General features: G+C 41.3%; 1 protein-coding gene across 11 annotated transcripts in view; it reads right to left on the reverse strand.

Annotated features, from left to right (window-relative positions):
- The window catches only part of dlgap1b (discs, large (Drosophila) homolog-associated protein 1b), a 166,222-nt gene that overhangs the window by 66,483 nt on the left and 72,053 nt on the right, over positions 1–27,686 (reverse strand). For 10 of the 11 annotated variants that reach the window (XM_035415762.1, XM_035415771.1, XM_035415769.1 and 7 more), the window contains one exon: positions 24,616–24,700. The gene's annotated coding sequence lies outside the window, so the exon portion shown is untranslated. Of the gene's footprint in view, positions 1–7,905; positions 8,438–24,615; positions 24,701–27,686 lie in introns of those variants that run through there. The other variant, XM_035415768.1, reaches the window with a different exon arrangement.

Here is a 27,686-nt window from a genome sequence, read left to right on the forward strand (position 1 = left end):
CAAGAGGATCAGGAAACACTTAAACCCTGGCTGACTGCCACTCAAAGGTATTCATTACAGTTACAAAAAAAGTCCTTCTCTGCTGCTGGAGCTCTGAGCACAGCCTACTGTACATAATGAGTAATGAACATCAATGTCACAGCGTTAGGGACACGGCTGTCCGCCGTTGTGCCCGTTTGCTTCTTGCATGTCGGCTGAGCGCAAGCTTAATGTGTGGTGGGGGCCTAAAGACAGGCGTGCCGCTGTACCCAGAGCAGTGTTTTAAAGAGAGGCCATAACATTGATACGCTCTTACGTCTCCTACATTACATGAGCCCCGTTCATTCACTGTGACACAAAGAGACTTCTGCACCAGCGTGCACCTATAACATGGATGGCCTATTGAGGATCTATCTTTTACCATATTTTTCACCATCGTTTTCAAAAGGCGCTCAATAAAAAGACTATGCACGCAAAAAGACTCAATAAGATAGAAGACTCTCAGTGCATTCATCCAGTTATCATTACGGGCCCCTTCTGTTAGCTTGTTTCTGAAAGGTTGAAATCATTTAATCAACGTCTACCTCTGCCTCAAGAATCCTCAAAATGTCCATAGGTATTTTAATAATCTTTAAAAAGATCCTATAACTCTTGAAATGTATGTGGAAAAACTGCATCTATTTATGTCCACACTATATTCCCATGTTACACAAAGTCCTTATTCAGTCAACCAAATTACGAGCAGAACACTGAATTATCTCGAAATGGGACAATCAGATTTTTTCCCCCTCACTCTTTAGGGTGCCAGTCCCAAGTGGAATATGAGAGTTAAAAAAACAGCCAATCTTAAATTCTCAATTACAATTTTCCTGCATGAAGAATAACCATCTGTTTGTTGCATAACTATTAATGAGTGTAACTGCGGTTAGAGAGTAATTGCTCTCTAAGGGAATATAGTCACCTCACTGCAGATGGGGGGGGGGGGGGGGGGGGGGGGGGGGGGGTGAGTAAGAAAAAGAAAGGAGAGGAAAGGAATGACTGACTAAGTTCAGCTGGTGAAGGGTCTCAGCAGGCAGTGCTGGTAAAGGTCTGAGATAAATGACTGGAGGACACATTCCAAACTCCATGGCCAGCCTGTCACACACATCAGAGCTGAAAACTGACGCGGCCTTATTTGAAGCATCAGCAGGTTTCCTGCTCCGAAATCTGTGAACATGCCAAGGCCCTCAAAATAAGTCATGTCGTCAGGCCCTATTCTTGAGAGTCCACAAGGCTGTATTACCATCACTCATTCATTGGCATGGAATACGATGATGCCTACTAACATGCTGAAAACTCAACTACAGATCCGATGTCACAATTTTAGAAATATTGAATTGTGAGTCACAGTTGCCAAGATAAAGGCGTTAGAGTGACACTCAAATGTGAACTGACATCACACTGCCAGTGCAAAAAAAAAAAAACAACCCTGCTGGAGTAGGGAGCTATTTAATTATTTGCTTGATGTCATTTTAATAGTCACTTCTGATAGAAATGATCTTGTCACTGAGAGTACATGGATTTGTTATCAGAAACAAATAACAAATCCATGTACTGGGATGAAGGCACATTTATTTGTGTAAATTCAGATCACCAGGAAGTCCAGGTGGCAGAGCTCAAGAAGTTTAATTTTGATTTTGTTTAGATACACATTAGCTAGTAAATAAGACACTTTTCCCAGCTTCAGACAGCTTACTGCTCTGTTTTGTCCTCTGGTGGTGAAGGTCTTTGGACAGATGACAATCCTTTTCGCCAGTAAAATTCCAGATTTCTAACAACATGTATTTCACATAAATCAGACCCTATTTCCTCTCAGAAGCAGCTAACTCAGCTAACTCACCCAGATAAACAGACTGCAGCTCAGTCTAATCCACTATCAAACTAGTGGATGAAGAAATCTCAACAGGAGAGAACAATCTGCAAATAAAAGATGAAGGATTACATGCAGACAAAATCCTCCACAGTGAAAGAATGTGATCTTTTTGGTATATGGCACGCACAGCAGGCATGGACATTTGACTTGAAGGTTATTTCAAGGTTGCTCCTAACTTGTTTTCCACATTATATGTTCTTGCTAAATGCTAGCACTAATTCAGTGCACATCATAGAAAAATGTAAGTTTGAGTGGAAATTTTTTTGGTGATGTAATACTTATTCTATGCTATTCAGGTGCAGTTTTAAGGTTTTACATTTCATATTTTTGAATCTTCAAGGCACTTACCCTATCAGAAAATGGGTAAAAACATTGAATGGATCTATTAAAAAAACATCTTGGATGCGTTCATTAATCAGTGATGGTAAAGGAAAAAAAACAGACTATAAGTGTTATCCATCATGCCATACAAGAACTGCAGTGTGACAGGAAAATGTACCAAAGCAGAACATATTTCAACCAGTTAAGACCTGCTGACAGATCTTATTAAATTTTCCAGAAGAACCTCATTCCAAGCTATATACTCTTTAAACAAAACAAAACAAAAAAATAGTAACACCCATGGTCTCTTATAAAAGAAATAGCAAGGCTGGCACTCTACCAACTTGCCCTAGGCCTTGCCATTTTCTTCAGCCATCCCAGAGCTCCACCTGCATGGATGAAATCCTCCGTCAATGTCCTCAATTCAACATGCTGACACTTGTGGTACAGCCTCTCACACACAAGGACTTAATGATTGGACAGGAGGCTGATCATTTGATGACTGTGCACTATAAGCCTCCCTGATTGGTTTATTAGTAAGCCAACAGATCATGCATGAACATATCCACAGGTCATTGTTCAGACTGTTTTTTGATGGACAGCATTGCTTTTACATTATTTACATTATTAGATTTTGAGGTAAAAAAAAAATATATTTCTGACATACGTCAAAGTCTGATTAAGATTCTTTCCCATTTCAGGACAATATGTTGCTGGCTTGCCTGAACATGGACTTCCTGTCCATCCACATGCTTATATAAATGGAAACATATCAAGTTTATTAATTTATTTCATCACTCTGCAATACTCCAAAGAACTGCATAACTCACATACTGTTATTTTTAAAAAAAATTATTTAATGTTTATTTGATAGGGACAGATACATTTAAACATAGCTTATTGACAATTATCCAATTATTATTATTATTATCCAATAGACAAAGGGAGTTTCCTCTCCCAAGTAAATTTTTGGACTATAACAACTAGTTGTTTTTACAACTAATAAAATGTAAGTCTTCCATCAAATAATCTTTCCCCGAATCTTGCATTGTAGATCCAGCTGGCTTTAAAAAAATAACGTGTTTCCTTTGGTGAGCTTAAATGAACAAATAATAATGTATACACATTCTAGATATTTCATATTAGCATTCCTGCTCTACTCTGTAAAAAAGGCAGCTTTGTAGTGGGACACAGTCATGATCAATGAGTATTTCCATGACACAAAATGTTATTTTCCATACCAGGCCTTTCTCAGGACGTGAAAGAAAGCCACTTGAAGGGATATTCTATCTTCCCACGCAGGCATCAAATAGCGAGCGGGTAAAGGGCTTAGAGCATTCAGGAGGCATTTTGTCGTCATGTCAAGCTGCACCATGCATCTCCTTTCCTATTCTCCCCCCTGGGAATCACATTTCCTAGGGTTGGGCAGATTAACTCCACCCTCCATGCACATCACAAGGCTGCTGACACATGGAACCCGGGAGAAGAACCGCGTGAGGTTCTAGCTCCACGCTGCGCTGAGAACCTTCCATTCGACAAACAGGAAATGGCACATCCATGGCTCCGCAAGCACAGGTGGGACAAGAACTAGCCAGCTGCAATGAGCGAAGTGTCCTTGTCGCTTGACTGAGGCAATCTGTCTTATGCTACCTTTGATGCATAAAATATCACCTAAGAGTATGAAACAGAACGTAATATCATCATTACGCAAGCATTCAGAATATTGTAATTGAGAAATAGACGTAAGAAGTTTTCTGGAGCTTATAGGTGGCTCATTCTGTTAAGACACTGATGGATGGGCTGCACAGTCAGGCATCAAATCCGAACAGGCCCAGTGCCAACTGCGGCCCACAGCCTTGCAGGGTGGTGGAAAATAGCTTTACCCAGAGAGGAATGAATTTCAGGCAGCAGGACATCTGTGCCTCATCAGGCACTAGCGCCCCCCTCTGGGCAGTTGTGCAACCACAGTTAACCTGCCAAAGTTGCACATGAAGTGTCCTCATCTGAGCTTAAAGTCCAACTGGTGGACTGTGGATAGAAAAAAGCAAGGCTTTGGAGAAGATTGCATGCTTGTCTACACTCTCCTACATTGATTGACAAAGGAAGTTGCAGAGGTGAGCACAAGCACAACTGGATAAGCTAATCTGTAAGAAAATAAAATAAATCCTATTGTGTACTACATGTCCCGCATTTCATCCAAAACCTCTTAATGCCTCTTTATGCATAGGTGTTCATGACACATCAAATTCTGTGCCTGTGGCAATAAAGATGCAGACTGATTTCTTTGCAAAATCTGTGCCTTCTCATCATTGCAGGACACTTCCTGTCTAAGTCTCAGTGAGTCTGGCTGGCCAACCCAGACAAGGAGGCTGATGGGACATTATAAACGGCTACATTCCACAGATTCTCATTTCACAGTTATCTGATAAAAGCTGCAGAGAGAAACCAATACTCTATTAGGAATAATACAAATAATGTATTATTATCCCAGTACAATTATCTTTTACATCACATAATGTAACAGGTTTTATGAATAACCTTGCATTTTCTACAGTTCAACACACAGAAACACACACACAGAAGTTATGTGACTCAAACGTTAACACAAATATCAACACGGGGCTCTTAGAAAACAAGTGTAATGCATTTTTAATGCAATGTAGCCTACATTACTTTATATAAATTTTCTTTCAATTGCTTTCTTACTTTAGATGTATAGTTCCTAAATGTGTATATTAATATTCTGGGATAACTGCAAAAATAAAAATCATACAAAAGCAACAAGTGGCAATCACGTAGGACTCAATGTACCAAAATGGTACCTAACACATGTAACACATTCAACAGTACAATTACAGTGCAGGTGATGCACTGGCATCTAGTTTATGACCAACATGATGTGGGTACTGATTTAAATATGAAATTGGGAAATACTGATTTCCCAATTCCAGCGTAACCATGTACTTAATTTGTTTTTGTGCTCATTTGATTAAAATCCATCAGTGCCTTTCTGAGGAAATATCATCCCTGTAATCTGCTCTGCTACTGCAAGGCAAGCCTCCCTTTTTTCACTCCCAGCCTATCATAGCATGACTCACTTCCAACTAAGTCTAAAGGTAAAATATTAAGTAAAATTATTATTGAAATTATAATAGGGAAAAACAAACAAATCATAAAAAATAACTAGTGTTGAAGAAAAAAAACCCATGTTGACCAATAAAATTGCCCTTGTATAGCCTAGTTTTTCATCACAGCATGCAAAAACTGAATTGTCATGTATCTGTCAGCACATCATTTGTGTTTATGGAGTTAATGTTAAGGCTTGCTAATGTCATTTCATATGAAAAAATACTTTCAAGAGATAGATAATATCAGCTCTTTGAGTGGCTATGAAGGCCATGCAAATTATAGCTGGGATATGTCCATATCCATGGGATGTGTCTCATGATCCCTAAGGAGATCCATAAAAGTGCTATCTGACGTTAATAAGACACTGTGGAAAATGTGATGTCATTTCAGTTGCTATAGATGTCCTGCTTTTCAATGCTAGTAAAAGCATAGAAAGAGTATTTAACAATATATTGTTCTATGTCTTCTTTGAAACGGACCTATCAGTGAGACCCTAGACAATACAATGAGTCATATTCACGATGCCTTTTGTGCTTATGTAAATATTTCTTTACCAGACCAATTCCATACATCATTCTTTTAAAAAATATTAATTTCAGACATTTGTTCATTAAAATATTATTTTTCCAATGTTCAAGAGTACCTCACCTCACATTCTGTAAGGGTTCAAACTTACTTTTGCTGTTTGTTTGTGTCAGAGACTGCTTCATGACAACAAACATGCAGTGCTCCAGGACCTGATACATTGATATTCAAGCTCCTAGTTGACAGCTGCTCTGTTAGTGCCAAATTAATTTGACAAACTGCCAGTTCTCCCAATGACAAATTAATGACTTATGTGAATTATTGTCTGGAGCCACAAAGCACATTTCAGCAATACATTCCATCCATGACGGAATGTTTTGAACACGACAAACAAATGGGTGAAATATGTCAACTACTGAAACTTTGCGAGTCGTCTGTCTCGAGTCAGCACGCCATTGTTCACCCTCTCAAGCAGGCTGGTGAAGTTTCAGGAGGCAATTTGGTGTATATCACTACATGCACAAGGGTGTCAGCTATCAGAAAACACTGCTGCCGTTGCAGAAGTAGAATCTTTAAGTGAACGCAGTTCCTCTTTCAATCATACGGTAGTACCTTATGAGCTAACACACAAGGCAGAGTAAAACTGAAGGATGTGATGGCAAATCCTCATACAGTATTTTCAATGGAAGCAGATAGTAGCCTGAGAGGATAATGTAACTGAAAAAGCACATAATGAAAAAAGAATGTAATAACCTCCTAAACTCATTCCTAGCATTGCAGAATAAGAGGCACAGCCTTCAGATTGTGCTCAAGGGCCTCTCACTCAAAGGTATGTACATGTGTGATTCCACCCAAACAGCCAGACATTTATATTTATTTCTTTGACCCAACACATAAGTGCAGCAAAATGATATGCACTTTCCAATACTACAGGTCTTATTTCTCTACCTGATTCTTATTTCTGACACCCCCCCCCCCCCCCCCCCCGCACCCACACCGCAGGAAGCTGTCAGAGTGATCGGGACAACAGACCTAACCCTTTGAGGTCTAAAGACAAGTTCAGACAGAATATTCCTGACGTGACAGAAGCGTTTTAGAATGATGTGGAGAGGAGTTGCAGCAGTATGACCTACTGTCTCAGAACGTCTGATGCGGGCGCATCCTGTCGCAGGTGATAAAGCTCGTCTAACCACAGGTGCAGAGTTTTATTAAAGAGTCACAAGTTTCAGCCAGTCACGTCGCAAATCTTTGGTCTGAACCGGGCTTAAAGTCACAAATATGTGATTAGATTCTTAACGGAATATTGTGACGCTGATATTCTGTACTAATCACACTGACTTTTGAAAAACATTCCAAAAAAACTTACTCTCCAAAAGGGTTAATGGGCACCTTCTGGCACAGACTGAAGACCCACTACTTCAGACCACAGCTTGGCTCCTCTCCCATTCTCACTCCTTAGCACTCCTGTCTTACGCAGTCATTCCGGTTATTTATGGTATGCTATGGTTTTCAGATGGCATTTGATGGATGTCTGCATGCATTCATGATTTGGTTCTATGTTAGCATAGTTAACTGGTATTTATGCTCCAGTTATGTTACACATAGACATGCTAGACTGGTAATGTTATTAGCTGGGTCTGGCAACACTGCTGGTAATATGACTGCTAGTTAAAGCACCTATTGTAAGTTCTCTTATAGCATAAGATGTTCTGGATAATAACATCTGCTTAATTAGTGTCATGTAATGAAATGTATTATTGGATCATATTCACATATAATAACAAACACTGTGTGCTATAATTCGGGTAGTTAACAGCGCACACAGTTCACACAGCTGCCCTTGCTACGGGCCTGCAGATAAATCTTCCTGGTATACACGTCCTCCCAGATAAAATGTAATAAATATTAGCGCAGTGGTTTAGGGACCATCTGTTCCAGGTGAACTGATCCTCAGTACGACGTGCAGACACAGACAGGCAGGACGGCATGCATCTCATTCATATTTACAGCAGTGCCTAGAGTGGAGGTCGCCCTCTTACCCCCCGATCAGGGACTGTGCATCCAAAGTCACGTCAGGATCTCATCCCTGTGCCAAGTGCTTTGGCAGCAGTGCGCTAAAGCCCGTGCTATCTCAGAAGAGCAGTGGAACCAAAAACGCCAAAATGGACCATTGCTCCTTTGTCCCGTGGTCGCTTCTGCTGAGAGAAGCCCCAAAAATAATCCTCCGGAAGCGAGCGTCTTCAGTGCGCAGTTCGGTTTTTCTTCTGAACGAGGATCAAGACGCTGGCTTTTCTCGGGAGAACCCAGACGCGATGAAAAAAAACCACAGCGTTTATTTCCTCTGAGTTCCCGGTCCTTCTGCTGCGGTAGTAATTGGTTCTGCTAGGAGAATGCGGGGGCGATTCTGCTAATAAACAGGCCCCCCATTTCAGAGCGTGCGGATCTCCCAGGCATCCTCAGAACAGGGCAGCCGATTGGGCAGCCCCTCTGACCTCACAATTACAGGCCTGTCATGACCGCTACTGCAGCCGGAGACAGCTTATAACGTGACAGTACTACAATCGCTGTAGACTGGTTGGAAAATGTCCCCCTTTTTTCAGCAATCTCTTCATTTGCACGTCATAATAATTTCAGAAAGCGTACGCCATTTTCTTTGTAGATAACATGCTATAAAGGCACCTATAAATAACCCCGTCAGGAATACTGGAGGGGGGAGGGAGACATCGCCATGGAAACAGATGGCTTTTAGAATAGTAACAATGTTTCTGAATTGCTAATATGCAGCTGTGAACCGCATCACCCCTAACATTTTCCGTTCAGAATGCTTCGGTTCACGCTGCCATTCCTAACAATTAGACCGAGCAGAAGAACATCGGGTCCATACGAACAGGCAGGTAATTTTCACAGGGCTCAAGCTGAATATTTCATCATAAATGGAGATTAAATGCAGCTACAATTAAATATCCCTTTGGGCCACAACGAAGGATTATTGGAGTAATTTATTTTTAATAAATTTTGTGTCACGGCTTCAGCAAGACATGTTGGTGGCATTTCAAATGAACCTAATGCCTCTAATGTGCCCTGACACCAGTGCAGGATTAAGAAATAATTGGACAGCAAAGATGAAGCCAATACGCATGTTTTCCCCCCGGAGGCCCTGGTGTTGCAGTGAGATGTTACGGATTTAGTCCTGAATAAGGATTCAATGCAGAGTCAAACATATAAGGGTAATATGTCAAACGCAAGTCCGTCTTGATGAGTAACGTCATCTGTTAAGCAAATGAATGATGTAGGCAAGCTATGTAGTTATGTAGGCAAGTTTTGTATGCAAATGAGTTATGTCTTGCCTCATTCACTTATATTCACTGACATTTTAAAAAGGTCACAGTCAAAATTAACTACATTTCACAAGAGATTATAATTCCCAATTATAAAATTGCATACAGTAACACAATTAAATGAACTAAAGCATATCTTACAAATTATTAATACATTAATTAATAGAATCCAACTTTAAATGGAGAATGGTTTAAAGTTGCAAACAACATCCACAACAAGCATTGCACACATTAATGTGAAAGCGTTTGGGAGATCCATAGTCCAATTCTCAACCCATGTACTCATCCCTCCACGCGTCTGGGGTTTGATTCTCCATCATGGCACCTTTTTTATCCTGTCTCTGTGTCTAAATCTCTATATATTCCCCTATCTGAATAAGAGTGAACACAAGGAGGCCAAACTCCCCACTCTCTTTTAAAATAAAGGTGTCTGTCATCAACCCCATCAACCATGCAATAAAACATTATTCAAGGAAATCGGTATTTACAGTAACTAGCATTTGCAAATGTAAGTGCATCCAATCATAGTCCTTTTGCACTGCTTTTTTTTAAATTCTGTTTTGGATATCTTTGAAGAAAGAGCCAGATTTTCTGGGCAAATCACACATTTCACATCCTTACTGTATCTTTATATAAGAAATAATGCTGAGTAAGCAGCAGGTGAAGTCAGTGCACTTGAACGTGTAGGAACATATTCTGAATATTTAATAGGGTTTCACATTTCAGGCCAATTCATGAATGCTTCCCCTTGTATATTCACTACTTCACCCAGGTAATACAGCTTTACAGCACTTGGCAACATGCAAAAACACAGGGACAAAGGAGAGACTCCTAGAATCATATTATTCAGTTCAAAAGATATTGGGTATATGCTAATTGAATCAGAATCATATTTATTCAGTTAGTGTAATATAAAAACAGTGATGCTGTGTGTGGGATACCTTTATTTTTACCAAAAAAAGAAAAGAAAAAAAAGATGGTGGACAAAAGAGGAGGAAATCAGTTATGTAAAAAGTGAAATAATGAATGGGCTGGTGTATATTTCTACGTAATGTAGCTGAAGCAAAAATTTAATTGCACAAAGAGAAAGGATCTTGAGAAACATTTGTGAGATACCACTGTGACCTTTAACATGAGGATCAATACTGGTACAGATAATGTCAGACATGACCTCCTCCTTTCCTTATGATCACTTGAAGCTTCAATAATGACATGGAAAGCATGTTCAATGTTAAGTATGGGGAGCGGAACACCTGGTCGACTCATCTCTGTCGTCTGTTTCTCAAGATGAAGCTATACGATTGTATCTGTGTTATAAAGCCTGCCAACAGACTGCCAAAATGTTCACAAACAACAAATAGATGTTTTATTATACACTCCGTCTTATCAGTTTTCTTTGTGCTATTGAAATTAATCTGCAGCGGCTCAACTCAGTACACCACTCTTTGCATGCATTTGTAATCCAACAAGCCAAAAGTGTAGAGGAGTTATTTAGAACAATAAACAGACATTGAGACAGACTTTGTGATCCTGAATCTGACATTTGTGACCTGCAAATCAATTAGGTTTTAAAAATAATAATTTTATTATTTTGCTTTCCAGGTACTCCAAACTACACAGCTTACCTTTGTTTTAAGGTATTATCAATGTCTACAGGTGGATATCGTATTGATGCAATTTAGGATCTTAGTCAGTGAAACAATAACAGTGCCCTATCTGAGATTTGCAAACCAGTTACATGTTAGCTCAGTTCCTCAACTACTGTACTCTAACCAGTTCCACAGGAACATTCATAAGATTTGCTTAATGTTTCATCAATATTAATTCTCAGTAAACTGAGTTGTATATTCATATTGGTAATAAAACAAAAATCAGATAAAATTCTACAATATGATTTTACTTTTGAGCTTGTTACCTGAAAGCAGTAGACCTATGTAATACAGACAGTGGAAAAAATGTATACAGAAGAAATGGTGTTCACATACCAAGCAACAACAATTTACATTTTCAGAGGAAATATAAGGTCAATTTGCCAGTTTTCTGCTGTTTATCTGGTTACGTTAATTGCCGTCAATGAAAAGTTTAAGTTTAAGTTCTAAATGGCTTTGACCTTTGACGTTAAGGCCTAAACAATCCTGGGGTACAGTGAAAACCATCAATAACTTTCAGTAATAATCAGAATTTTAGAATATTACAGAAATCACTGCAAATTAGAATTTTGCCTTTTGACCTCAGGCCCTGGGAACCGGCAATACATCTGAGTCAAGTTTAATTGAAATCTGTGCACAGATTGCCTGCATTATGAGACTGAAAAACACAGATCTACAGAAAGATAGAAACATAACGCCCCTTTAGCCGATGCTGCACAAAAATACCCTACAAGCGAAGGCTGTGACAGACACAGTGATTGGACAATTTGAATAGAGGTCTGTTCCCATGACTGACTTGTCTTACAGAATTACTGTCAAGATGACTAGCGGAGCACAATCAAAACCTCGGGCACAAAACGGTCCTCCTAATCTTAGTACATACAGTACATGTGCTGTGGTCTGACTGCTAATGTGAAGAGTGTGCGCAGGGATAAATGGTGCTGAACTATATGTATATTATTCCATATATGTACCACCAGGAGGAAAGAGGGAACTGCTGTTGGAGGAGGAGCACCAATAATAATGTTAATTCCTCCTCAGAATGACAGAGAAAGGTCCTCTGAACCTTGGAGGAGACCCTGCAGCCCTGCCAACAAGGCTAAACCACATCACATTTACAGAAACACATCCAAGAGAGTAATGAGAACCACAGTAGGGGTATTCAAATGAGAAATTCAGAGAGTGCCTTGTTTTATTTAGATTTTTCCTGCTTCCACTGTATCCTTATTTTTATTTAACTACAACAGCCCACTTCAATGAGGAACAACATTACCGAACTCTCTGTATGCCATCTGGTCAAAGGCTTCCTTTATAGCCATTGCTTTATTGATATTAACACTAATACCCATATTAAAACAACAATAAAAAACAGGAATAACACAATCCCATAACAGACCTTAGTGACTGTGTAAAACCATGGGTTCAGATGAGCTGGAAGGTCACACAACCTCTCTGATAAAAGTGCTTTCTCTGCATCTCTCCAGCAATAGAGGTTTTTAGGATTAATATTCACAAACAGCTGAGGTTGTGTACCATTTTAATCAGTGAAAAGTGTATATGACCAGACTAGCACTCAGACATTAATTCGGAATGAAGGCTGGCTGTTATAGTAGACCTGTACAGAGCTAATAATAATATGACGATGAGATAATGAATGGAATAACTTGCTGTGAAATAAGTTTTAAAAGAAGAGGAAAAATAAGTTATCAAACAGTACAAGGTTTCCCGCTTGGATCAAGGCCTTTTCTGAGAATTCAGTTTCTATTTCTGGCGCACCTCTCCTTTGAACTTATCATTATCCATTAGTGAGTGCATCAGCGAGGCGCTGAAATGAGGGTTCAATTTCACGACCCTTTCCAGGTAAAACCCAGAGAAGGAATAGGTGCTATGCGCGTGCTGGCACATCCGCCGTTTCTCTCCCTGGGAGTTTTTCTGCCCGTTTTTGCCGTCCACAGAGGGCAGGACGGCGGCAGGCAGGCTGCATTAGTCTGCGGCACAGGAGCCGACCACAAAACCCAAACCGCAAAGCGACTCAATCCTTCACCGGGGCAGTAAATAACAGCCAAACCACGGTGGGGCGGGGGGGGGGGGGGGGTGGGGGGGGGGTTGGGGGGACAGCGGACAGACGCCGCCGGTCTGGTTTTCGGAGGTTTAGCATTCAGGTGCCGTCCCGTCTCCCGCGTGTGTTTATTAGCCCCGCGCTGTCAGAGACCGCTCCCCTGGGAGGCCTGTCACATCCCCCTCGTCCGCAGGCGGCTGACAGGAGTGAGGGGGGAGGGTGGGGGGAGTGACTGCGAAGGCCACGCAGACCACGCATCTCTCCCTGCCTCGTCTCCTCACGTGAGCCCTGGCCCGGTCGCGTGCCCCGTGGGTTACCGGCATCACTCCGCCGCTCACCCGCGCTGACGCCGCGTAGACTGCGACTGCGACTGCTTTCCCCTGACGAGCGTAAGCAGACGTCAAAACAATCTGCGCCTGCCAGGCCTTAAAAACAGCCAGAACCTGACCCAGGAGTGTCAGTGTTACTGGGCCTACAGCAGGCTTTCACAGAAACATCAGCCAAAGTCATTTGTTTTGGCAGTAAAGTATTTGCCTATAAAAAGGCTGATTTCAGTCCCCCCTCAAGTTTCAAACGAGAACTACGGCACGATTTAGGACTATGCGCTTCTTCTCAGAGGACTACAAACTGTAATATGTGTACAGACAGAATGATCTTTCGGGGGTGACCGGGAGCAGTATGCGCGCGTGTGTGTGTGTAGGGGGGGGGGGGGGGAATCTATGACGTCACTCAAACTTATGAATCCATTATGCATAATGGGCACATTAAAAATAGAAAGCGCCGGAGAGAGGGGAACAGTCTAAGAAGAGAAAGTGCCGGAGGGCGCGTTCTGCAGCTCGCTGGGGATACGTCAGGATCCCTGTCTTCAGATGCGCGTACATGTCTCAGCCCACTCCCATGCATGATTCAACGCAGCGGGGGCCAAGCCGCCGCTTTCACAATCTCCCCACGCTGGCATTCTCTAAAAACCCTTCCGCAGCTTCCTCAAAGATCAGGGAAATCATACATATGCAAGCGGTGCCAGCGGGGCTGGAGGTGGGGGTGGCAGAATCACGGAGGGGCGGGTGGGGGGGACAGATAGGAGCCCGTCCTTTCAGGGGAAAATAATTGCAAGGCCAGGAAATCAAAGAGATTCTGTGTGCAGTGCAGAGCTCAACACCGCTGTAACTTCACTAAGGCTCACTGATAACTGCCCCTGGTATTTTCCCTTTTTTTGTGAGCAACTCGTTAATGGTCAACACTGCCATAAAAAAACTCTAGCATTTGCAGCTTTGCTTCTTTTTGTATTTAAGATTTTCACTTTTATGCTAATTCTGGCCTGGAGCATTACAAAAAAATATTAAACAATATTATGTCCACAAATATGTATTGTTGCCTAATTGCTTATACAGTAATATAAATGATATGATAATTTTCCAGGAATTCAACAATTTGCCCAGGCTGACAAATAACTGAACATACTCCATTTTTAAAGTGTCCCATAAACATTTATTAAGCAGACATCAGTGAAATGAACCTTGGCACGCGGTACTGTGGCACGGGAGGTGTTTCGGTGTTTTGTCTGTCACCTCTCTGCATGCCAGGGCGGAAGCTCTGGATTGTGACACAACACGGTGGTGTCAGCCGTGCGTCGCAGCAGCCAGGCGGAAGCGCAGAAAATCTCAGCGCTTGCCACTTCAAGCTAACACCGTGTCTCTCCCCAGCAAACATCTTGCCGTATAAAGGCTTCGCCCCAGCCCAAAGCCAACCAAAACCGCTGCCAGAGTTCAAGGGCTGTGTCCGGTGAGAGTTGTTTTCGTTACGCTACCGTCAGAGCGACCCGACACGTCCCGCACTTCTGAAGAGTCTCAGAATGATTCAGTGGAATTCGGCGTTCCTTCGGCTTTATGACGCAGCCCACGTCAACAGCAGGTCTGAAATAGATGGCGCTTCAGAATGGGAGGGATGACGGCTGCTTAATGATGCCGGGCCATTTATGTAAAAGAGCGATGCATTCCTGGCTGTTTGTTTCCCAAGCAGCTTGGCGCTGGCCCAGGAGACGCTCGGCCCTGGCATCATCCCACTGCGTTTGCCCTTCGGCCCCAACTCCCACACTAATGTGCTTCACTGGCCCGCGCAGAACGAAGGAGGACAGCTCATAAAAATGGCTGCAGTCTTAGGATTCTCAGGCACAAACAGAGATCACACACATAATCTGCAGCATTAAGTGACGATGACGAGGATGCGCTTGAATTGAGACTATTATTACGGGGAATTGGAACTGCTCCAGTCTAGGCACATGTCTGGTTGTTCCTCTCATATTCAATTTCTCAAATATCGTTCTCAAGTTTATTGCACTCCCACAGTGAATTCTCCTCATCAAATCTATCTATGGCAGACCTGACAAGCCTGTCACTGTATAAAATGAACGGCATTCACATAAAACATATAAAGGTGTTTACTGGAACATCTGTTGAAAATTAATTTCGTTTAATCAGTATTCCATTGTTGGACACTCTGCACCTTTCACCCAATTAACTAAAGTGCGTGTCACTCAACCCACATACTCAACCTGCATACCTGCCCGGACACTGTTGAGGACATCCCCATGCCTCTAGGGCAATTCATTTCTGACAGACTGACATAAAAACCATTAATAATGAAAATATTAATGAAAAAAACAACCTTTTGTCAGCTATCCAGCAGCGATGCTCAATGGTCATCCACGGTCCTAGCCAAAGGTGGTTAGCCTGGGTGAACTCTCAGAAATAACTGCAATGCAGTGACAGAAACTCAAAAGCTGAACAACTGGGGTGCAAGAGAGAAGAATCCATATGGATCTCTAACACTGATGAAAAAATACCAGAGGACATTCTTTTAAAAATCATATGAGTTCCTAAGGTTCTACAAACTTTTTCTTATTCATAAAGAACTATGCAAACCACCATGTATATATAAAGGTATGTGTGACACATTGGGAGAAAATAATGACTATGATAGGGCTGCTTTAATCATTGGGTTTCATTGTGTGATGCACTGAAGAGTCTGATGATGAATTGTGAGTGTGTCAGTAATGACCGTAGCTGGCAGTCTGGCAGGGTGGCTCATAATTAGCCAATGACGTCACCCTGGATGGAAGGTTCTTAGTCCTAGGCTTTGGTCCTGCAATTTGTAAGAGTAACTCCTGGTTGGGGACATGTGCGGCACCAACTGCAAGTGATTCAGTGACAGCGCCACCTTGTGGTAGGCCAAGGGGTGAACACGGTCAGCACCTGGGGCACTTGTCTACACGTGTCCAGAAGATGGGGCAGCAGAGAGAGGGATGAATTAAAATAATTGTATGTTCTATATTGGGAGGAAACCGGGGAAAAAAATGGGTCTAAAAAAATAAAAGCATGATGATGCATTTAGGCCAAGGGTTTCTTTGCCCGGATGCAAAGTTGCAAAAAACAAAACAAAAATTAGAAATAAAGAAAAAAATCTTATTTATATTAAATAAGAAATTGTTGTCTCAAAATATTGGCAGGTCTAGAGTGAGTGCAGCAAGTTGTACGCATAGTCTAATGTCCATCCTGACAGGAATACCAAGAGTTTCTTTAAGCTGTAGTGACGCACTCCTCATTAAGTTCTCACATACGTAACGTACCTCTGCAATGTAAACAAAGTTTTAGTAGGAAATGAGGAACTGAGTCCAATTGTAATAAGCAGTAATATGGCCCATGGAGGATGGAAGAGATCTAATGAGGTGAATGGTGTGTAGTTCATTGAGGAACTGAAATATAAATCCAACAAACAGATACAAATGCAGTGCTGGATTAAGAAGTGTCAATGCAATCAAAACTTCACACAGTCCATGTGGTTCAGTGACTCAAAAGCCTAATTCAAAAATCAGCAATATTGATAAGGAGAACTGCATTCTTTTCACAATTCAAATGATTTTTTGAGAGGGTTAAATGAACAACCAATAATTAATTTATTTTTTCACAAATAAAGTAATTATTTTGGTTTAATAAAAAATGGTTTAGGCCAAAAGGACTTTAGATTTGTGTCTTGTGGTAAAAAAAATAAAACAGCTTACCGAGACCTCATTGATAGTTTCATATTTAAAAAAAGAAAACTGAATAATGCATATTCATGGATGAAATAGCAGAAGAAAGGAAGAAAAAACAATATAAACACTAAAATGCAATACCAGCTATGAAGAAACTTTCAGAATGCAAACGTACTTTAGCATTACATTATTTGTCAGTTTTAAATTGTCCATTCATTCAAAAGTATTAACAGTGGGACTGGGGAATTTCATGTACATTCAGGTACTGTATAAAAGGTGGTTGAAGTTCTGTCAGAATATCACTGCCTTGTCTTTATGGTCATGCCGTCTGATAACCTTTTGACTCTTCAAGGTGCATGGTAAATATTGGTAAATATTATTGGTTTTTCATTTGACTACTGGCTCACTGGTAATGCCTGCTGGGTATTGGGGTGTGCACACTTGGCTATGCGCTGTCCTTAGTCGCTGCTGGGCACAGTATGCATGCTTGGCTGTCAGGGTCACCCTCTCGCACAGCTGTGTATGCAGCCTAGGTGCAGCGCACGCTCAGAACTGAATAAAATCTCTCCTTAATTCCTGAGAGTTTCCCTAGATGAAACTTGAGCTGTAACCATGGCTCAGTAGGTGCTATGACTCACTGTGACCACAGCTCATTACGTTCACCCCAGAAACTTCCTCAGATGTGATGGAACCCAGCCTAATTGATATGCCACACAACTTTACACCAGATGTCCCGCATGACAGTTATATCATAAATAATCCAGATAAACGCTCCACAAATGCCACTGTTTACAACATAATCAAATTTGGCCTGTCTAAAAAATGCTTTTGCTTTTTTTCAGTTGAATATAACAGATGGTAACAGGCATATGTAAAAGTTTATTATGGCACAAAGCTGACCAAAAATTTGGAAAGGCCTTTGATTTCTGTGTTTTTGTCCCAAACACCGTTATGAAATGGTTTATGCACATGTCTCTAACTGCTACCAACATGAACCCAAACAAAACAAGTACTTTGGATTTCTTTTGACAACATTAACAAGAAGGCAGAAGCAAGCTAAGGGGCAAGAGTCCTCTCTGTATATTTATGCCTCTCGGAATGTCTGACTAGATCCAGCCTTTGGTAATAGAGTGGTACAGTTTGTAGTCCAATAACATGGAGGCGAGTTCATATTGTTGAGCTATGGGTTCCCTCCTCAGATTTACAATGTTCTTTTTTTCCCATAGGGATTTCGTTTTCTGGAGAAAATATAGTCTGTGCAGTTAATGTAAGTCTAAGATAGTTTCACGTTTTATTCTAAGAGATATATTACATTCATATGTCAACGTTTTGTGCTTTAAAAAAATAAGTTGTTATATTGAAACTACAACAATGGTTATATTCTGGCACTCGCCACACAAGTTTCATACTAGCCTGCCTGCATGCGACAATCCTGTTAGTTTCAATATTAGCAACTTACTCTTTAAAAGCACATAACAGCTTCAAAATTCACTGTTTATATATTAGCGGTGCGATTTATCTCGTAGAACAAAACGTGAAACTCTCTTAGGCTTACATTAACCACAGACCATATTTTCTACAGAAAACAAAATCCCTATGGGAAAAAAAGCATTGTAAATCTGCCAAGGGAATCCATGACGGAAGAATCTTCCGAGTTGGCCTACAAGAAGATGTCATTACTGTAACCCTCTATTACCATGCATCAATTCAGAAATACTTTTTCCCCAGGTCAAATTTGAATTAGTTTCTGTACCAGAACTGGGGAAATATATGTCATTCCAGTTAAATTGTCTACACTGTTCCCAATGGCTTCATGGCATCCTCAGCTTGCTTGCATGGATGTCTATCTTCTTACATCTCTAAGCAGCACAGCAACCCTGCTTCCCTTTTTAAAATGGTTACATACATTGCTGCTTTGATTAAGTCGCTTAAAGTTTCTTTAAATCTGTTGGTTATAATGAGCTGTTGAGTCACCTCTAGGGATCGGCTTTTACCACTATTCTCGATCCTGTCCATTTTTTTCTCCCTTGCCTGGATTACTTTGCTTTTGTTCTGTGAGAGAGAGCACTAACTACGCTCTCCCTCCCTCCTCCTCCTCTCTCTCTCTCTCTCTCTCTCTCTCTCTCTTTCACACTAGGCCTAACAATCTTGCTATATTTCACACAGAGGAAGTAAGACAATTCGGTTTGTGTATTTGGAAACAGAATACTGCAACTGCACTGCATTTAACTGACACCCTGGAGGGCACTGCCTTGGTATTCAGGCAGACACGCTTGGCTGGAAAGCATTTCCCTTTCTTTTTTGTGGCATCCATCTTTATTTTAATGCTATACTGTAGATGGAGGAAGCTCAGAGGACAGAGGGCTAATTTATGATTTTGATGTTATGAAAGTTAGCCTCAGTAGGGAAAAGGCTGAAAATATCTCCAGATCCACTGGATTAATACAGAGTAGGGGAATCTTGATGTAATAATGAGGGACTACACACTTCAGGCACTATAGCAGTATCTCCACTGATGTCACGACTCACACCTTAAATTGGCCTGTAAGGGTAAGACGTCCTTACCCTTTATTGCAGTAGCTGTGAATGCACTGCCCCCGATTCAAAATATATGACTGTATTCATAATTATTTCCCACCAGGGAAAATACTCAGTGTCTGCCAACATTTTTTTTTAACCAAATTTTCTCCTGTTTACCTTTTCTTGGATTCTCCAGTGGTGCTGGAGTAACCCCCTTTTAACCCTCACCAGGAAGACTGAAACTGAAGTACAAATACTCACCCAGTTCAGGCTCCTGCAAGCCACTGACTGTTTTACACCCCGCAGGCCACACTGTAACACAACAGACAGCTGCAGCTGATTGGAGGAGACGTGTAGCTCTCACGGATAACAACTGGTTGCCTGTGGATACCTGATGTATTGTTGGTAGGAACTACTGTTACCCTCAGCTAACCTCTTAGGTTTTAATTTTAGCTACCAGCGCAACTCCCTCTAAAATATAATGGTGTCCTACTGATGAGAACAGGACATTATGTACATTAATTTCTACTCTCAGATACAAAAGATACAATTTTGTTTGAAAGATTGTACACCATTGACAGCTTATTGACAGCTTCTCAAACCAGTATTATTTCTCTCTATTCTCCCATGGTGTTTACAAATTAATTCACATCCGAGGCATTTCAGTGGTAGCAAAAAACACCACCTTCTCTACAGACCCAACATGACTACCGTAGGATCAGCACTTGTTTCTGTCACCTAGAAAAACACAAAATGCTGAAAATAGCAGCCAGGCAGAGTATTGCAATGGGAGTCTGTCTGAAGGGGTGGGGGCAGGGTGGGAGGGCAGAGTGGGCCACAGTCAGAGTTTCTTTCTGTTCACAAAATTACAGGAGTCCTTCAGTACATGCACAGTGGCAAGCTGTGTCTTCAGGCAAACACAACTGAGGCTGATTGGTAATTAGCACAGCTGCTTCCCATTTCCTTCATCAGGCCTGATCAATAAGGCACAGCTGGCTTTGCCTTGAGGGCAGGAAGACCTCTGTGATCTTTGTATTGCACATCTCTCCAAAAGACCCTCAAGCCAGAAAATCTGTATTTTTGATTCTGAATCTTTACCTCTCCGCATTTTTATTTGTACATGAAGAAGGACACTACAAGTGCTGCAGGCTTTTTACTGACTCCTTGTCCATCCTCTGACCGCCCAGTGCAAAGGCGGACAGTTAACTCAACTGGGGAGGCTTCACCTGCGCACCAGCCAAGTTAAATCTCCTGTCTTTGCTCTTCAGTAAGACCAAAAACAAGCCAACGGCAAAATACGTGACACTGTCACATGAAATAAGGGCTCTGTCAGCCACCTCTGCAGAATAAGAACATGAGTCATGAAAGAACTCCCCACAGATCAATGATGCTCCCCACTGGTCTTCAAAATGAATATCAAAGTCAGTCTGGCTGAGCCTGACCGGTCTCTGCTCCTTCGTCCCTTTGGTCCTCTGCTCTGCTCCGATTGGCAGCATTTACATTGTGGCTCAGTCCCCAGTGCTCATGATTTACAGCCTCTTTTCAGCGATTTGTCCCCCATTCTGGGGCAAAGCTCAAAAACATCCCCAGCATCTGTGGGGTTTATTCAATGCCCAATGGCCACGTGATTCAACATCATACGAGTTTAAGTCATAAAATAAACATTTCTCCTGAATGTTCATGACTGCAGAGCTCCTCAAATGAACCTGTTCTTACAGTCTGATTTAAACCTTAACTCATCTGTGGCTCTAGTTGGCATGATGATATTCTCAGTACCGAAAGGTTCCCAGTGCCTGACAGTAATACTGATAGCTTAGTGCTGAGGTGTCCAGGTTTATATTCATGTGAACCACCTACACAAATGTATGTCATTAAAATTATTTTAAATTTCAATGGAAGATTAGTCAAATGTGTATTTCCTATGCTCTTACTGGTTTGCAGTGGCTTTCTACATTCATGGTGAGGATTTTAAAGGCCACACTGCGCATGATGAACTTCTTTTTTTTTTTAGCTCAGAAAGAAAACCAGACAAGCAAATAACAAAGCAATGCGAGCACACAGGATATCCAGAGATTAAGGAAAGTGAAAGAAGACTGGGTTCCAGCCTGTGGTACAGGACTCTGCAGGTCTCAGACTGAGCGATAATGGTTTTAGGTGTGTATCAAAGCTGTCCGCCTCTCCTCACAGATGTGTCTCACATCCCTGGGTGACCGCAGCCATCAAAAAAGCTGCTTTAAGAACCTGCCGCCCGCGCCACAAACCGAGGACCAGATTACAGTGCACCTCCGTCAGAGCTCTCCAGGTTCCTCAACATCCATAACAACCGACTCCGAAAAGAGCCTCTGATTGGGAGCCTGCCTCCATTCTCATCTACCTGGACGCTGCAGTACCGGCCCCATTGTAAATAAGCTTCTGGCAGTGCTGTCGGTGGGGCTCCAGCCAACCTGCCATTGCTTTAACAGCTCCACTTATTTTTATGTTGGGGTTTGACCTTAAGTGTCATGAACACATCCATATATGTTTGTTTCCCTATTGAGCTTCTGTCAGAAAGTGGCAGGAGTCAATGTTCAGTGTGTATGCCAACAGTGGCTCTTGCTATATAATAGGTGGGTATATATATATATATATATATATATATATATATATATATATATATATATTTTTTTTTTAATAAACAAATTAAGAATAGTCCATGCAATCAAATAGTATACCCTGATAAAGCGACCCCAAGGGCCAAAACACTTCATCATTTTCACTAAATGTCATTTATAGCACAAGAGTGTGTGCCACTTTTCTCCTTGATTATTAAGGTAACTCCAAAGCTTGTAAACCTTGATTAACCGCCACTCTGCTAACTGAGCCTCACAAATTTACATATATGATCAACATCATATGGTATTACAGACTGCATTTATTCAATATCAACTGATCCAATACAAACTCATGTTATGACTCAAGAAACATAAATTCTGCAACAGTATTTTGATCATGTGATTAAATGTCAAAAAAGGCTAATTCATCAACTCCTTCAAGGAATTCTGGAGAGTACAGCAACTATGAGGGGAACCAGAGAGCTACACAGTAAAATGTCCACTGTTAATTCAATTCTCAACAGATAACATTTGGTCTCACTTTCCAAAAGTTGAATTAACACTGGACATTTTACTGTGTAGCCTGCAATAGATTGGCGACCCTATCCAGGGTCTATTTCTGCCTTTCACCCAGGGCATGCTGGAATAGGCTCCAGGCCCCTGCATCCCTGGCCAGGGAAATGCAGGTCAGGTAATGGATGGATGGATGGGTGGATGGATGTACCAGAGAGCTAGCTGGCCTTTGCATTTAAAACCAGAAAAATCTGGCTCCTCCTGTGTGCCTGATCAACACCCTTGAAACAGAAAAATCCAACAGCGAATAACTACAATGTGCAAGAGTACCATTTTCAGAATTGGGTATAAAAACTGTTAATACAAAACATGACTCAACACTAAGGCAAGTTTAATAAAAAACTAGATACATTTTTTGCCATTTAAAATTTTAAACAACCGCACACTTTTTTGGTATTTAGCAGACATATAGCAAATTGCACAGTTTACATTTTCAAATTAATTCCTTGTTTAAATGGCACTGCTTCAACTGAGAATCTGTAAACAGTCTTCTTGATCCATTATACAGTGTACTACACTGTTAGCCCTTGGTGTGCGGACGTGATGACTGCTTATGGCCAAAGCAAATTTATTAGACGACCCGTGATGGATGTGACCCATGTGGCTGAGGTTGGGGCGGACGAGGTCTGACGAGGACGGTGTGACGAGACTGCAGGGAAGCATCAGAAGTCCCTTCTGAGCCCGGCAGCGGAGAGCACGTGTAGTGTACCTGATTTAATCAGGTGTCAAAATGGGGCCAACTTGACTATAACCAATCCATTCAGAAGATTTCGTATGGCACGAACATCCACTGAGCCTCAATGCAGCTACAGTCTCCTTGACCTCAGGGTTGTATTAGCACGAATAAAAATGGCAAAGACATTAACGTCACCCTGGGAGAACAACAAAAGCAGGCCTCGCTCTGGACTCTCTTTTCAATATTCTCACAATGAGAATCAATACATACAGCAATGAGTCCCATCTGAGGGATCGCTTTTAGAACAAGTGATGAAAGGAATAGAGATATTTTCAACACATTCGCATTATAATAACACTGAGGCACGTTTTTAAAATGCACATATCAAAGTACAACATCTTCTTCTCCAGACAGAAACTGCACCCCATCGCTCCAGAGCTGGAGCTCTGCATCTTGAAATTCAAAGACAGTCTTGAGTAATCTGCAGCCATGCCTTCCTCCTTTCCTCCGTTTCCAGTCCAGTACCCACCAAATATCATTTGCTTCTTTCTCTCTCTCTCTGTCTCTCTCTCTCTCTCTATCTGACTCTCTGTCACTCTCTCTCTCTCTCTCTCTATCTAACTCTCTGTCGCTCTAGTTCTCCAGAGAAAAGCTCCATTTATCAGCTTTATGAAGGCCCCTCACTCCTTGCTGTGCAGATAACCACGTCCTCTCACAGCAGGGATCTGGCCTTCCCGCTGTGGGTAAAGGGTCGAGTCCTTCACGCTTCAGCCCAAAGTGGAGCTCTTATCCGTCAGGAGCTTCGCGTCTCCTCCCATTTCTCTGACATTCAAACCTAAGTGCGTGAGAAGGTTTGATAACGGCAAGCTTTTCAGTCTGCTTTCCATTTATGACTGTGATCCTCAGACCCACTCTCTCCCCACTCCCTAGGTCACAACATCTATGTCTCCGTGTTGAAGAAGCTTATGAATCCAAGTTGTGCAGAAATTGTACTAAACCTAGTATGGTGTCATTTCTATCTAACTGCCAGTTCCTGGTCCCAGACACACCCTGTGCTCTGTGCAGTCACTCATCTCAACCTCACATTTACATAAGCTTTTATTATTGTATAATTTATTTTGTTAGAAAAAGCTTTAATCTGCCAGAAAATGACTGGCCTGCCCTGTTGACACCGTTTGTACTGAACACTAGTCATTTTGTGAATATCAACTACATACCAGATAAAAGGTAAACATATACAAATAATATGATGCCACAAAAAATCAAATAACTTTGGATTCTATTCTCTTCATACTGTGTATGAATGTATTTACCTGCTTCAATGTCCCATTTTAGGCCAGTTGTTCCGGGGGCATTGGAATTCCTGTCTGTTATCCTCCAAGCAAGGATGCTTTCTTACTGAAAACAGAAAAAAATACAAAGATGTTAGATTTGCCTTGAAAAATAATAGATCTTTCTTGGTTAGAAGGCCTAAATAAACAACAGCATGATTTTTAGCACTGAAGTGAAGCCAGGATATCGTTGAACTGTTTTATATGCACATCCATTATGCATTCAGCAGCAGACAGTGGTGGAGTGAGTTGGTCTCACTCTGTGAAATCAAACACAGCTCTGTGACTATTTCCAGTTTACTCCATTGGGGAAATCATAAAACAATATGAGGGCGGGAGAATAGTGCTCCAGATCACAGAATCGCAACACGAAAAAGATTACAATGGCCTCTTCATTTTTGTGGCCTGGTGTTGGTGACATTACCAGCTTTATAGAATGCTATCGGAATGAGAAGCACATGCTCTCCTGTGAAAGTGCATTCCGTCAATGCTAGACTAAATGCCCCACCGTCTCTGTGTGGCGGCTGAAAGCTGCATAGCCTTGGGTGCGAGCAGTGAAGTCTGTAAGCACAGCTCTGACAAATTCTTGCAATATCAGAACACAGCAGCTCAGGGATGGGCATAATTTCAAGCCTAAAAAGGATAACACTGCTTTATTACAATGAACTGCAGATGGGTTATTTCCACATTAAACACTGTAGGCTAAGTATATATATATATATATATATATGGTGATTATCGTATACAAAGGAAGGCATATTGATGCCTTAGAATGCCTGAAAGATGCAGTATATAAGCTCTGGAAAAAGTACATAGAAGGGCAACTAAATTGGTTCCTGGAATTAAATGTAAAGTTATGACAAACAACATAAGATAGTTAATCTCTTCATGTAAAGAAAAAAGAAGGCGAAAGGGGATGTTTGATTGATAAGAAAGATTAACAAAGTGAACTACAAAATATTTTTTAGCTTGAATCCTGTCAATAGAACAAGGGGGCATAGGTAAAACAACTAGTGAAAAGAAATTTCTGCAGAAATATCAATTAGTATTTTGGCAAGAGTCAATACGTAGAAAAGCTCGCCAGGTCATGTAGAGGCAGACACCCTTGAGATGTTCAAGTCCGGGCTTGCTACAGTGCTGGATACCGTAGGTTTATGTAAATGGGAAGTCTGTAATTAAATACATGGGTTAATGAACCAGTATTATTTATTTATTGATAGGTTTATCTAATTTATTAATTTTTGTGAAAACAGGACTATTGTTTCTAATCTACCAATGAACACAGTGGTAATTATCCTATATCCTTTGGGTGATTTTCATATTCACGCAGCAAGCAAATAGATGTGCGTAAATGCAAATGCTCATGTCTTAACGTGTGAAGGAGCACAGTTCAGACAAAAGCGATTAGATTTCCCCACAGAACATCTGACAACTCAGCAGAGAGTCTGTTATTGAATTCTAAGAGCTTCCTTCTCAGCTGTGAGGAGAAATTTCAATTTCACACTCTGCTGGAATGCATTACACAAAACAGTTGTACACAACCGTAAATAAATAAATAAATGAATGTACGCATAATGGCATTACCAGAAGTTGCACATTACATCTATTTGTTTTAACTTATAACTTATGCAGTACATAATTGTCTAAATAAATAAATAAGTCTGATTCCACTGTAATTCTACTCCTATGCCAAATAAAGCAATCATATGCAATCATTTACCGTAAATAACAATCAAATGTCAAACATTTTTAGCCACTCCCTATATACTATTTCCAAGCAGGATGGTCTTTTCAACACTATTTTATCCTCTTTTTTAAAAAAAAGTTTCAATTTGAAATGCAGAGTAACATGCGCTGTCCTGTGCCATTGCTTGTGCACTATCCTTAAATTTGTGTGAGTACAGAGGTGCATACTTGTCTTCTGATGCATGTGTCTTCTACTATAGCTCCCTTTCCTTCTGAAATCCAGCATCTGTGCTGTGTACAATCATTGCCACCGGAGGACAGTACCATATGCAGGGGGAGGGGGCTACCCCACCAAATGCAACCCCCCTCCTCTGGGGGAGGCTATAATATATCACCATGCCAGGTGAAAGCACTCGGACAGCCATAAATGCACATTCATAAGACAACATACCAAATGTGTGAAAGGATTAACTGTGTGTACTTCGTAGTCCACCAAATCTGAGCCCCAGAGACTGCACACAGTGAACAGCGACAGTCAAAAAAACACGATGAGACAGCCGAATGGACGTTAAGCCTGCAGCGCAATGGAGATTCAACCAGCACGGTGATTTGCATCATGTAAACAAACCACAGCCCTTCTCTGGAAGACGAAGGCCCCGCCTCCATGCTCTTAGGCTGTCCAATGAGTGGAGAGCAGAGCAGCGGTGACCTCTCACTGCCTCTGACTGACCCACTTCTTCAAACGGTCAAGATCTAGCAAGATAATCTCCACACCCAGAGGCGCCTGAGCGCTGGCCACATTTCTACTTTTGCCCGATTGCTCCAGGCCGCCCCTGCTATTGGTTGTCGCTGATGAAAAAGGCAAGCTGTACGAGATGGAGGATTAAGAGGCCGTGGTTGTGAAAAGCACAGAATTATTTGCAAAAAAAAAAAAAAAAAAAAAAGGCGGATTTAGCGACCATGCTCCAAAGGGCTTTCTGTCGCCAATTTATATTGCAATGACTCAAACACACTTTCCAGACTTGATCAGTTGAAGTCACAGCATAGATGGAGAACACATATAAAGAGAATAGACATCGAAGCAGTGGCTCCATCTTCCATTTAAAGATGCTGTTTTTATGCTGCTCATTTGAAATTTATTATTATTATTTTTTTACCAGACTCTTATTCGAGCACAAGCACAGCTAATGCTTTGAGCTTAGTGAACCAAAATCGTAATCTCAGCACATGTAGGCTAAAATATTAAAATTATGAAAAAGAGTATGTAATTATCTTTAAAAATAATTTTCCATCATGTTTCAGTGCTTAAGTGAATATGGTGAAAATGACTTGAATAATAATAAAAAACTGTTTAAATTAAGGTATTA

This window comes from Anguilla anguilla, chromosome 4 (assembly GCF_013347855.1).
Source record: "Anguilla anguilla isolate fAngAng1 chromosome 4, fAngAng1.pri, whole genome shotgun sequence".
Lineage (NCBI taxonomy): Eukaryota > Metazoa > Chordata > Actinopteri > Anguilliformes > Anguillidae > Anguilla > Anguilla anguilla.